General features: G+C 43.1%; 1 protein-coding gene across 6 annotated transcripts in view; it reads left to right on the forward strand.

The window, feature by feature from the left end:
• MYRIP (myosin VIIA and Rab interacting protein) overlaps window positions 1-12,255 on the forward strand; it is a 253,774-nt gene that overhangs the window by 1,215 nt on the left and 240,304 nt on the right. The window lies entirely within an intron of this gene.

Below are 12,255 nucleotides of genomic sequence, written 5' to 3' on the forward strand. Positions count from 1 at the left end.
CTTTACAGATACATCCAATGGTTGTAATAGATTGAAACTATAATTAGAATTGTATGCTTATTACTGATTCAAATGCAGTGAATTGAGTTGTTAATATCATAGATTCTTAAGGTTCACAGAAAGTGATAGAACTAGAAAGGGTTATATAGCTTTTTTAAAGAAAGAAGCATAGTAATGGATTTTTAAGTAAATAGCAGTGAAATTAAGTCAACTTACATTGTGTTAATTGTGTGCGTAGGTTGTAGTTTTAACATCTCTTCTAGTTTAGAAGTCTAATAATTTTAGTTAAAATTACAGTGATTGGTTATTAGTATTGTTTGTTGCTGTTTCTATCCATAGACTTACATAAGTGTAAGGAGGTTTACATGAACGTAACTTCAAGTACACCCGAGGGCATAAACTTGACTTTATGATGGCATTCAATTTAATTTGATTTTTAATTCAATTATATAATACCTTCTTTAATACCTTAAAGAAGGTATTATATAATAGGCAGCAAAATGTTCAACAACTCTGCTTTGGCTTTTTCTTCTTTCTTTTATCTGATTCAATTTAACCATTAATGTAGCTGGGCCTGGCCAGTAATCTTATTAATTTACATTTATGAACTAATCAGACTAAATTAGTGACCAGCTGTTTGAGCTTGCAAATTTATGGAAACATTTGACTACAAATAATTTCTGCTAAGCACTCATGGATACAGTGAAATCAAATAATATTAGATTATTGTTACATTATTTTTGCATATAGCACCTTTAAAATATTGCAAAGAAGATCCATATTTCTAGTTTACATCAGTGTGAATACCATTTCATGAAAGAACACATAAGATTGTCCTTTACTCCTCCCAACCCTTAACTAATTCTGTCCATGTTGAAGCTGTGTCAAAATGTTTTCCAATTTGTGCTAGCTCAATCTGCACTGTCCACTTTGTATGTTGTGCTTCAATTCCTTGTAACTAAAACTACACTCTGATTGACTACTGCAACCTGTGGTGGGAATGACCACTCTGGTTACTGGCTTCCAGTGCCATTTTTCTAAAACAGTAGAAAAAAACTGAAATTTTAAAAAGTTAAATTCACTAAAGACCTATAATAGAATTTATTTTTCTTAGATCAGTTGAAATTGACAAGGATTCCCACTTTCCCCTTTTAGTCCATGTAACAGAAAAAATGATATTAAAAGGTATGTATGTGAAGCTAGACAGCTGTACCAGTCCAGGAGAGGTAAAGAAATAAGTGAGTCAGACAAAGCATTAAATCATCACCATGGCAGAAATAAAGGAAGGGTTGAAATCTCAAAGAGTAGTGGCAGTCATGGTTATGTTGTGAACCATTTGCACTCTTACCTGGATCTTGAGGCCCTATGCATTGTCATTCATGTCTTAATTATTGCAACATGTTCTATTGGCACTACCCTTTAGAGCAGGGGTGTCAAACTCACGTTGTCATGGCAGCACGTGACGTATCAGGACTTTTTCCCCCTTCACTAAACTGGGCGGGGCCAGCATATGACGCATCTGGCCTGCGGGCTGCGAGTTTGACACCCCTGCTTTAGAGTATTTAGAAGCTGCAGCTAGTGCAGAATACAGTGGCACATCACAGTCCTGGGAGTCTCTAGGGCTGCTTATATAACACTATTACTGCACGAACTGCATTGGTAACCAATTTGCTTCCATACCCAATTCATGGTGCTGGTTGTTGTTACATGACATAAAGCCCAACATGGCATGGGTCTTGGATATCTGAGGAGCCAACTCTTCCCAATGGGACTAGCCCACCCTACTCACACCAGTAGAAAAGGCCTATTAAGGAATTCCAGCACAAAGGTTCAAGGAGAAGAACCTTTTCCATTGTGGCCCCATTCTAGTGGAACACTCTACTATCAGAGGTGAGAACTGTTTCTGGCCTTCCAGAGGGGTATTAAAACTTGACTTTGTTGGTTGACCTGGAGACCTGAGCGGGACACTCACTGCTGGGGTTGGCTGACTGTTCATCTGTCTCTTTATTATGGGTCATCTTATTTTAAAATCTTAAAATATTTTAATATTTTAATTTCCCCCCACTTCTTTTATAGCTTGTAAGCTGCTCAGAATCACCTTATAAGGGAGGTGGGTGGCATAAAAATTAATAACTAAAATAAAGAAATAAAATAAATCTGGGAATTTTCAGATGGTTTATACACAAAGGGCAAGTGACTGCTTGGCTTGCTTGTTTTTATAATTATACATTTGTAGTTTAAGAAAATGACAACTTAGAAAAATTTGATTTGTCTCAGCTACTGTTATATTTGTGTATTCTTAAATTATTAAAACCTGTCAGGATGGGGTTGAGGTTTGTCCCCAACCGTGAACCAGCTCACAAGCAAACACACTAGGACTGAAATAAAACTAGCAGAGGAGTCTTGTGTAAAAATATACTTTACTTCAAAATGTTTAAAAAACACTATATCTTTAAAAAGGCACATTAACAACAAAGTCTTATCTTGGTTAAATGAAGCCAGGCCATCTCCCTCAATTCCTCTCCACAATACCGAAACAGTCCATAAGAAAAAACTAACATGACATTAAACAGCTTCGATGTCGATACATCATCGAGGTGGTAGAAGGGCAGCAGCGTAAGCTTCACAGCTAAGTCACCTGTGAAAAACAATTCAATCAGCAAACGTGGCTTGAAGCTCCTGGGAGGGAAACTGTCCAGCTCTCCCTCCGATCGTAGCTCCAACAGCAGCAACAGTTCAGATGTTGGCTTGCGTGCTTCAACTCAGCAAAAGGCAAGCTGAAATTGGAGACTTCAAAAGGTTCCCAGCTATCTCAACTCACAGTTGCAGCTAGCTCTGTGGGAGTATCTTTACACAGCTCTTCGGCTCCTTTTCTGCTGCTATCTCTGCTGCAGCCGTCAGGACTCCTTAGCTGAGTTCTCCTCCCTTCTGCAGCTCTGCTCTGGGCTCTGCATCCAGGTGCTTCAGCACTGGCTCTGCATCTAGGCCTAAACAGCATCTAGGCTCCAAATAGGAAGCAAAAAGGTCCATGCTTATATGGGGAGTTAACCTGCAATTAACTAGGGTGGGGAAGGCTTGCAGATAATTGCAAACAGGAGATGGCTTGATTGGATACATACTGTTTGTAACTGATCAAGTAGCTACAGCAATTCTGAAAATACTCGTGACAAAACCAAATTGGAATACTGTAGTAAAATACTTTAAATTGCAACTGTGGTTCATTAAATACATGCTAAGGGATTTAAACATACAGTATCTAAATAAATGAATTTAATGAATGTATAAAATAATTTAAATATAAAAATGCTGTTCCTTGTCCTAAATTAAATATTGGAGTATATCAAGAAACATTGGTATCAAATGAAAATTTATGATCTAGGTCAGGGGTATCAAACTTGCAACGACACATCATCACGTGACATATTGCAACATTTTCCCCCTTCACTAAATCAGGGGTGAGCGTGGCCAGCACGTGACACATCCGACTCACGAGCCACGAGTTTGACACCCCCTGATCTAGGTAAAACAGTAAAACATTAATTTCGTTGACAGTTGCAAAAAAATTGACAGTAAAAAAAAATTCCGTTGACAGTTGCAAAACAAAGTGGCAGCTCGGAGCTGAAACTCTGAGGCTAGGAGGGAGATGTTTTGACATTTTCAAGAATGTGGGGGTCAATTAACCATCCAGAGACCCCCCTCCCAGCAAGCTGAGGTATTTTCGGCTCAATAGAGCTGTGGATGGAGCCCAAGGATCAGCTGTTCGTCGGTGATCAGTCTCAGAAAAGACTGAGGGCGGCACGGAGGACGTCAACATCAAAGCCTGGCTGTCACGACCAGGTCAACCACTGAGTCTAATACAGCTGATGAAATGGTTGGCGAGACGGTGGCAACAGCGACTCCGGATAGGGTGTTGATAATGATGCCTGGGCTAATAGGCGCTGCATATAGCAACACGGCGGTGATGATGACTACGGCAAGGGGGGTTACCACAATGGCGAGGGGAATGGCGCTAACGGCAGCAACGGCGCCGGCAACACCAGGAGGCTGCAAGGAAGCCCTTGTTGTTAATAGAGGAGAGGGCAATGCTGCAAAGGCTATAAATGTTAGGATCCCTTCAACCTCTAGGGATCTATTGCACTGCTCTTTCTTGAAACTCTCAGGATTTATTAAACTAATGAACTAAGTAGCCTGAGCAAGATAGGGACTGAGGATTACAAACTGGAGATGATGACTTACTCTCCCCCTCAACTGTCCCTCTCTCCTTTATTAGATCTAGGTCTATTACAACCACTCAGCATTAACTTGCAATCTTAGATCGATCTGCAGCTTTATTTACCACCTATTCCCCAAGATTACCCTGATTATTTAACCCTAAGTACTTTGTCCAGTGGCTCTGCCTTACTTTTTTGATCTAATCCTCGGCCATCGCTGGTATCAGGACTGGAGGAGATACAGACATCGAGAGTATTGGATTATGGGGAGATAGACCACCTTCTCTTTGTTTCAAATTGTTTGGTTGCCGTGAGAGGGCAACCCTTTGAGACCTCTACCCCCACCTTCTTTGGATGGACTTACTACAACCACAAGACTTCCCATCGTCGTGAGAGGGCAATGATGTTCCGATGTATTGACATTTGTAACATACTGGTCTTCCTTTAACATCTATTTCCTCCCTTATTTTAAATTACCTGTCTTAACCATCTCTAACACTCTTAGAAGAAAATGATCCTTCATCTCCTTCAACTCACTCCTATCTTTGATGTATTCAACTGCGGAGCTCCTTGCACTGCGAGATTCCCCCCTCTCGCATGTCTGGCCCTCTCAGTTATAGAGGGCCACCCTTGAGGACAGGTTTTGGAACCCCTAGAAGTGGTTTGCAAAAAATCAACAGCTTTGGGATTTTTTAGATAAATCTTTAAGTTCTATTTTAAGGGGTTCTGGGAGGGATTGTGGGAATGGATCTGGGGGGATCCATAAATCCACTGAAAGGGGTAATGGGTCTGATGATCACAGTGGGGAGGATGGGGACAGAAATCTGAGAAGGATGCAGGGGGATGAAGCGATGGGCATTAGTAGAGTAAGTGGGAGGGGCAGATATGACGGCTGCAGGGGGCCATATTATGTTTCGGGAGTGCGCACTCGATGCTTACGAGCAATTGTGCACTCCAGCCCCCAAAGCATTGCTCATTTCCCGGGTTGTTCAGAGTCTCAGACCCTGGGTCTACGGCTGATGTTATGTAATGCCAGGTCAGTGGTAAATAAAGCCCCCCTCATTCATGATCTTATTTCAGAGGGGGGTGCTGACCTGGCAGGGATTACGGAGACCTGGTTAGGCCAGGAGGGAGGAGTTCCCTTTGTGGAATGTGCCTGCCAGGCTTCCGTGCATTCCATCAGCCAAGGACTCAGGGAAGGGGTGGGGGAGTGGCAGCAATCATTAGAGAAAGTCTTTGCCCGAGGGAGGCCACTGTTCCTCAGATAGCCGAATGTGAGTCCCTCCTTGTGAAGTGGGGTTGGGGGATTCAGATGGGCCTATTGATTGCGTACCTGGCTCCCTGCCACATAACAGCGGTCCTGCCTGAGCTGCTCGACATTATAGCCGGGGTGGCGGTGGAAACCCCCAGACTTATTGTTATGGGGGATTTTAACCTGCCATCCCTGGTGAGATGTCGGAGATGGCTCGGGAGTTCATGGCTTCCATGACGGCCATGGACCTGACCCAGGTAGTTAAAGGCCCCACCCACTTGGGGAATCACATTCTGGACTTGATTTTTGTCTCTGATCAGTGGCTGAATGATTGATCTGTCCCCATCCACACACACACACAAACACAGCCAGCCGAGGGTTAAGGAAACACTTTGGAACACACCCAGTTTCTTTATCTCCAACTTGGCAGCGATAGACACACCGTCTGCCAAGTGCCTTTATTTTCACAGAAAAACAGAAAGATAAATACTCAGCTTCCAAATGTCCGACAACAATAAATATTTCTCTCAGCAGTTCCGAACGAGGCTTTAGTGACTATCCAAGGTTAGTTTTGTTCGTCACAAGGATCACTGACCACCACCCTCTATTATATAGTCTCTGGGGTGTGGTCCAGTGACTCAGTTCTAATCCCTAGATGCCTCCTGAGCTGCTGCAATCGTTTATCACGCCTTCGGAGGCGTGCGTCCAGGAATGATGTTTCTCCGTCACTCTGATCCGAGCCACCTGTCTCCCTGCTAATCTCCTCTCCCTCAGCCGGCACCTGAGACAATGCCAGAGGGGAGGGGCCTGGAGAGGGAGGCCTGGCTGACTCCTCTTCCTCATGCTCGGAGCTTTCTTCCTCCGAGGCTCAGGCTCAGGCTCAGAGGGCGGGGCCACAACAATGATCTAAGAATAGGGGATATAGATATCAAGCCCTTGTCATGGTCTGATCATTCTCTCCTTCACATTGACTTTCAAGTCACTTCCACCCACCGCAGGGAGACGGAACCAACCAAATGGTTCCGTCCCAGGCGCCTGATGGACCCCGAAAGGTTCCTGACGGAGCTGGGGCCATTTCCTGAGACTCTGGCTCATGACTTGACTGAGGACCTGGTGATCGCCTGGGACAGGGCGGCTACTGGGGCCTTGGACCGCGTCGTGCCTTTGCGGCCTCTGACCCGATGCCGATCTCATCTAGCTCCTTGGTTTTTCAAGGAGCTGAGAGAGATGAAGCATCGGAAAAGACACCTGGAGAGCGATTGGAGGAGAAGCCGATCTGAATCTGATTGAACACAGGTGAGATCTTATATTAAGACCTACCTAGTGGCGATAAGAGCGGCGAAGTCTAGCTACTTCTCTGCTCTTATTGCATCTGCAGAGAATCGCCCAGCCGCGCTATTTAGGGTGACCTGCTCCCTACTTCAGGTGGGGGTACGGGAAGATCCCTTACAGGGTCGAGCTGAGGATTTTGTACAATTCCTGCATGATAAAGTCGCTCAGATTCGGGAAGGCCTGGACTCCGATTGGGTAGATCCAGGGGAGGAGACGGGGGTAGGTCTTGAGAGCGTTATCTGGGAAGAGTTTGACTCTGTGGCTCCTGAGGACGTGGACAGGATTTTGGGCAAGCTTAACGCTGCCACATGTTTATTGGACCCGTGTCCCTCTTTGTTGGTACTGGAGGTTACACGAGGCTGGCTCCAGGGGATTATAAATGCTTCTCTGAGTGAGGGTGTCTTTCCCGCCACCTTGAAAGAGGCGGTTGTGAGAAGAAGCCTTCCCTGGACCCGGCTATATTATCAAATTATTGTCCAGTCTCCAATCTTCGCTTTGTTGCAAAGTTTGTTGAGAGGGTGGCACGACAACTACCCCGATACCTGGATGAAGTTGTCTATCTGGATCCGTTCCCGTCGGGCTTCAGGTCACGATACAGCATGGAAACGGCATTGGTCGCGTTGGTGGATGATCTCTGGAGGGCTCGGGACAGAGGTTGCTCCTCTATCCTGGTCCTATTAGATCTCTCAGCGGCTTTTGATACCATCGATCATGGTATCTTACTGCACCGGTTGGAGGGCTTATGAATAGGGGGCACCGTGCTTCGGTGGTTCTCCTCCTTCCTCTCTGACCGTTCGCAGTTTGTGTTGGCAGGGGGGCAGAGGTCGACCTCGAGGCACCTTATTTGTGGGGTGCCACAAGGGTCAGTCCTCTCACCCCTTCTGTTCAACATTTATGTAAAACCGCTAGGCGAGATCATCCGTGGTTTCGGGGTGAGTGTTCATCAGTATGCTGATGACACACAGCTATACATCTCCACCCCAGACCACCCCAATGATGCCCTTGCTGTGATGTCCCGTTGCCTGGAGGCCGTGCGGATCTGGATGGGGAGAAACAAGCTCAGACTCAACCCCTCCAAGACTGTGGCTTCCGGTGTCCCGATATAGTCAGCTGGTACCATCACTGACAATTGGGGATGAGACCTTGCTCCCCACACAGAGGGCCCACAGCTTGGGTGTCCTCCTGGATTCACGGCTATCTTTAGAAGATCATTTGATGGCCGTGACCAGGGGTGCCTTTTATCAGGTTTGCCTGATCTGCCAGTTGCGTCCCTTTCTGGATCGGGACGCCTTGTACACAGTCACTCATGCCCTAGTCACCTTCCGTATGGGCTACTGTAATGCTCTCTACATGGGGCTCCCCTTGAAAAGCACCCGGAGGCTCCAACTGGTCCAGAATGTAGCCACTCAGGTGATTATGGGCGCAGCTCGTTGCGCCCATGTAACACCTCTCCTACGCAAGCTGCACTGGCTCCCGGTGGTCTTCTGGGTGCGATTCAAGGTGTTAGTTATCACCTTTAAAGCGCTCCATGGCTTAGGACCTGGGTACCTACGAGACCGTCTTTTGCCACCAATAGCCTCCCACCGACCAGTTCGTTCTCACAAGGAGGGACTACTCAGGGCACCGTCAGTCAAATTATGCCGACTGGCAACTCCCAGGGGGAGGGCCTTCTCTGTGAGGGCTCCAACCCTTTGGTATAAACTACCCCCTGAGATACGAAATATCCCTGATCTCCGTGCTTTCCGCTGTGCCCTCAAAACCCTGATGTTCCAACAGGCCGGGTTAAACATATGAACATGTGAATGTTTTAAAAATGTTATCTAATTTTAGGTTCTATTTAATTGGGTTAAACTATGTTATAATAATAATTTTAATTAGCAATTTTATGATGTTTGTGTATCTATATTTTTCTTGATTGTACACTGCCTTGAGTCCTACGGGATCAAGGTGGGAAAGAAAGAAAGAAGAAAGAAAGAAAGAAAGAAAGAAAGAATAAATTTCAATAAGAAAAATATTAACATACCTTATGTTTTAATTTTTGACCATATCCTAAGTTTGCCACATTTCCTATTAGTATCATTTTGTGAAAAAAAGTTGTTCTGGCTAATAGAAAATATCTGATTTCCACTCAATTAAAATATTTATACCTCTGTGGATTTATTAGCAATTAAGATTTCTTATTTATTTTGGTGCAATCTTACATTCTAGGTTTGAGGGGCTACAGAATATGATGAAAGCCTTTGTTTAGTTCAAAACATAAGATAAATGCTATATTCAACATAACAAATATGATAGAATAGTTCTGTACATTGTTAGAATGCTCAGTTGAAATACTGTAGAAACAGCCAAAACATGTTGAGTTATAAGTGGATTATGCATGCCATATATGCTAGAAGGCTATGTATATATAGGTAGACCCTGAGTTACAATGGCAATTAGGACTGGAATTGCTATTGCTAAGTAATAGTTGTAAAATCTGATATCACACAAAGCAGCATTGCAACAGCAATCCAGATGGTCTTCATTGCTATGGTAACCAAAAGTTGCATGTATCATTAAGCAAAAAGCAGTGGGGGTCCCAGATAAGGACCACAGTCGTACTATTGGAGGGGGAGCCTCTGGAACATCCAGCTCGGGCAAGTTGAGGGAGAGGGAGTTGGGAAAGGATCATGCACACTGGTGCATAGCTGTGAATATGTGTGGGAGAGTATGGGATATATATGTTTGAGCATAGTAGGGAAACCTACGAAGGCGGCCTTGCTTGGTGTGCAAGAAGGCAAGTGGGAGACTTACTAGAACAATCTGTGACTAATCTTTTGGGCTTCCCTGTTGATTTTCCATTTGTGAAGCTGGAAGGGAAGGTCACAAATAATGATCACAGCTACCCTCTATCAGGTTTGTATTGACATTGCTTGCCAGGCCATAAAATTAACCTTGGATATATGTAACATTTTTGTCAAATCAGTAATATTTACCATATCTTTACTGTTCTTCATCCTGCTGGTGTTGCTGCTAATGTTATGCTTATTTTCTACTTGTATTAGTCTCTTGTATATGGCTTTGCAAGCTTCTCTTAGGTTGCACTTAATATAAACTTAATTAGAAGTTGCAGTAGTGGTCTACACTTTTGCAGTGATAGTAATCACAATAGGTTCATATACATATTGCATTTGAGAGGTCTTATGGATGTTATGAACACATATCCAAAAGACATATGAATAATAAAAAACCAGTCACTAATAAAGGTTGTTAATATATTTTTATGGACCTAAATCCTCAGAGGGGATAAACATCTCTGCAGAAAGAATTCTACATGAAGGAATCTGGTGTCTTTACTTTTTTTTTTATTTGATTTATATGCCGCCCTTCTCCAGAGACTCAGGGCGGCTTACAGTATGTTAAGCAATAGCCTTCATACTTTTGTATATTTTATATAAAGTCAGCTTATTGCCCCCACAAACTAGGTCCTCAATTTACCTACCTTAGAAAGGATGGAAGGCTGAGTCAACCTTGAGCCTGACAAGATTCGAATTTACTTTAATTGCAGACAACTGGTGTTAAATTACAGTGCCTTGTCTGCAGAGCTATCCAAGCTCCAGGCTACTTAAAAACCCTCAAGTACTATAACTGGAACAGTTCCAAACAATTAGGATCTTCACTGGGATTTAGCATCTTTGATCTAACCTCCTCCCATAGAATTCATTAATTTTGTAATGTTTTTTTTATTTTGACAGTATGCTTTCCTGTTTTAATATTCAACATTACCTTCAATTTTTATTTTGCTTATAATATACAGGACAAGAATAAATCACTTTAAAGAAACAACTATAATTCTGTACAGCAGTATATTGCTACATTTAATTTGTTTTGTTTGCTGGTGATAGTGATATAATTTTATTTCAGTTCTGTTGTCACATAGTTTTATGTAAATAACAACAACAATATTAAAATATTAAGAAAAAAGTAAAAAGTCTGGTTCATTGTTTTTACAATAACAGGATGCACAAATTGAAGAAAAACAACTAGAAAAATAACAAAATATTGTGATTTGCAAATTGAAGTTAGAGTTGCGATTATGGAAGAAGAAATCAATAAGAGCCTTTGGAGCACTACCCAAAGGGCTGCCAAATACATGGAAATTTTGAGCTTATTAGACCTGAATGTCCTGACTTTGCAAAGAAACCCCCACCAAATCTACCTTACTCAGAACTGCCTTTATATTCATATGCTTTCTTAACAGCTCTTAGGCCGTTGGTTAGGATTGAACTGTTAAGTTTTACCAGTCCCAGACTGTGAATTGAACTGAAGATTAAATATTTAATAATGATTAAAGTAATAAAAATATAAAAGGGTCCAAGCACTGTCTTTTAAATATATATTCTTAGAATTTTGTGTTATGGCCCGCTGGTGGCCAGTGAAGCTGGTGGCAGAGTCGGACAGTGAGGAGGTTGGGGAGGATCTTGAGCCGGTCTTGGGGGCTGGGGAAAGCTTGGACGAGGGCTCTGCGCCAAAGGCAGAGCGGGAGTTAGACAGCAGCAAGGTAGAGGAACAGCTGGAGCCCGTTCCCAGTGTGTGCATGTGCAGAGCTGCCAGAAGACAGCTTCTGAGCTGTCAGTTAAGAACAATTAAGAAAGCAGGGTAGACTTGGGACTAAGGCCACACCTTGGAGATGATTGGCCTCTCCCATAGGACATAAAAGAGGAGTGAATGGGATGTGGGCTTTTGCAGGAAGTAATTAGTTCATCTCATTTCAAGATTGGAAAGTTCTGTTCGTGACTAATAGACTCGGTGCCAAGTTTGGCCTTGCTCTGCATGTGGAAATTGGTTCTCTGGCAGCGTTCCAAGTGAGATGGGGTGGGGGTTGATAAACATTCCTCTGAAAGACTGTCAAAGCCTTGTTGACTGTGAATGAATGGAATTCACAATCGTGTTAATAAAAGAGGTTTTACTGGGATTAAGACTTTGCTTCATGCTTTCTAAGAAAGTCTAGGTCAGAACATTTTGTTATTTTCCTGATATTAGCAAAATCTGATTAATAGCAATACAGTCATGATAGAATCATGATAGAATACTTTAATTTCAGTTGTACTTGCTATTCTCAAAAAGAAGTATGTGCAAACTATTAATGTATAACAACTATGATTGTATTATGACCTTTCTATTCAGAGCCTAGAAACAATAACGTTGATGTAACAAAATAATAGCAATAGCACTTAGACTTGTATACCACTTCATAGTGCTTTACAGCCCTTTCTAAGCGGTTTACAGAGTCAGCATATTTCCCCCAACAATCTAGGTCCTCATTTTACCGACCTCGGAAGGATGGAAGGCTGAGTCCACCTTGAGCCTGGTGAGATTCGATCTGCCAAACTGTTGGCAGCCGGTGATCAGCAGAAGTAGCCTGCACTGTAACCACTGTGCCACCGCAGCTAATTCTACAACGTCTGTACAATTTTAGGC

Source organism: Pantherophis guttatus, chromosome 4, assembly GCF_059756535.1.
Source record: "Pantherophis guttatus breed Tessera chromosome 4, ASM5975653v1, whole genome shotgun sequence".
Lineage (NCBI taxonomy): Eukaryota > Metazoa > Chordata > Lepidosauria > Squamata > Colubridae > Pantherophis > Pantherophis guttatus.